The sequence below is a fragment of the Myotis lucifugus genome, unplaced genomic scaffold (assembly GCF_000147115.1).
Source record: "Myotis lucifugus unplaced genomic scaffold, Myoluc2.0 scaffold_180, whole genome shotgun sequence".
Classification (NCBI taxonomy): domain Eukaryota; kingdom Metazoa; phylum Chordata; class Mammalia; order Chiroptera; family Vespertilionidae; genus Myotis; species Myotis lucifugus.
The window spans coordinates 146671-148073 of record NW_005871228.1 but is presented as its reverse complement, the minus strand read 5'-3'; the positions used below and the strand labels follow the sequence as shown (position 1 = coordinate 148073).

The following is a 1403-nucleotide window of genomic DNA, read 5'->3' as shown; positions in this document are numbered from 1 at the left end:
ATCTGAACTTCCCATTGGTTTTTATTCAAGGATTTTTAAAATATACTTTTATTGATTTCAGAGAGGAAGGGAGAGGGAGAGGGAGAGCGAGATAGAAACACCAGTGATGAGAGAGAATCATTGATTGGCTGCCTCCTGCATGCCCCCTACTGGGGATTGAGCCCACAACCTGGGCATGTGCCCTTGACTGGAATGGAACCCGGGACCCTTCAGTACACAGGCCGACTGAGCCAAACCGGTTAGCACTATTCAAGGAATTTTAAAGGCAAAGACTGAGAATTTGGGGTTAAGGGTCAAGGAGGAGCTGGATGGTTAGGTTGTTTTTATTTTAGTTCTCTTTTTTCTTTTCATCTTTCGCAGAATTTATTTTATACCAAACAGCATTTTAAACACTGACCTAGAAACTCCCTAATAAGATAAAGCAAAGACAAATGCGTTTATCTTATGAGAAACGAGATACACCATCCTTTATAGTCTTCAAACATTATTGTACTTTAACTTTCATAATTTGACAATGCATTCGTGAACAATCTTCAGTTAACTAGTTTAGCAAATTAAAGACACTTTTAAGCAGACATGAGTTGTTTATTAGGTAAAAATTTTACAAACATTACTTATATTAGCGGTAACGGTAGAGCTGGACAGCAAACTCGTGGGTCCTTTCCAAGGCCACAGCTCTTGGGGCCTGCGGATGTCAGCCTTCGCATCTCCTTGTGCTGTCGACTGGGTTGGTAATCCATTGGGTTTCAGGATTCCTTCTGATAGCCTTGCAGAGTGGATCAACGAGGATAACCGCAAAGAATTTGTGGAATCTTCACCAACCCAGCAAGAATCCAGGACTCTCAGAGCCCCACAGTTGCGTCCACCTCACTCCTTGGCAACAGACTGAAGCCTTCGAGCAAACTGTAGCTGGTAAATACCACGATGGGCAGGCTTGCCTGAGGTCGCACCCTTAGGAACTGAGCATTTGCAGCCACTACGGAGCACTCGAATCCTATATACACACGTAACTTTGGCTTGGCTTTCTATCCCAGTCTGTGCGTTCTATCAGGTCAGGTGGGGTAGGGGGCAGCAGTGCACCCTGAGAAAGAAGTGCATGACATCCCACTGCTTCTTCCTCCACAGCTCCTGGTCGTACTTGGAAGCACCCATCTAGTTGGATCAAATAAAAGTGTTTTAAAATAGCACTATATATGTATATTTTTCATTATAATAACAATGTAGTATTATTGCAGAAAACTAGGAACACATAGAAAATCATAAAGAAAAAAAATACTTGGTACTCCAAGAATTACTATTACCATGTTGGTGCATTATCTGTTCAATTTTTTATACACACAAACATTTGTTTTAATTTGTTTTGCTTTATGAAATTGAGATTAAAATTCAACATATTCTTTGTT

At 41.0% G+C, this 1403-nt stretch overlaps 1 pseudogene; it reads right to left on the bottom strand.

Moving 5' to 3' along the window:
• Positions 1 to 614: 614 nt before the first annotated feature.
• Positions 615 to 1152, bottom strand: LOC102442698 (annotated as a pseudogene).
• Between the last annotated feature and the right edge of the window lie 251 nt (positions 1153 to 1403).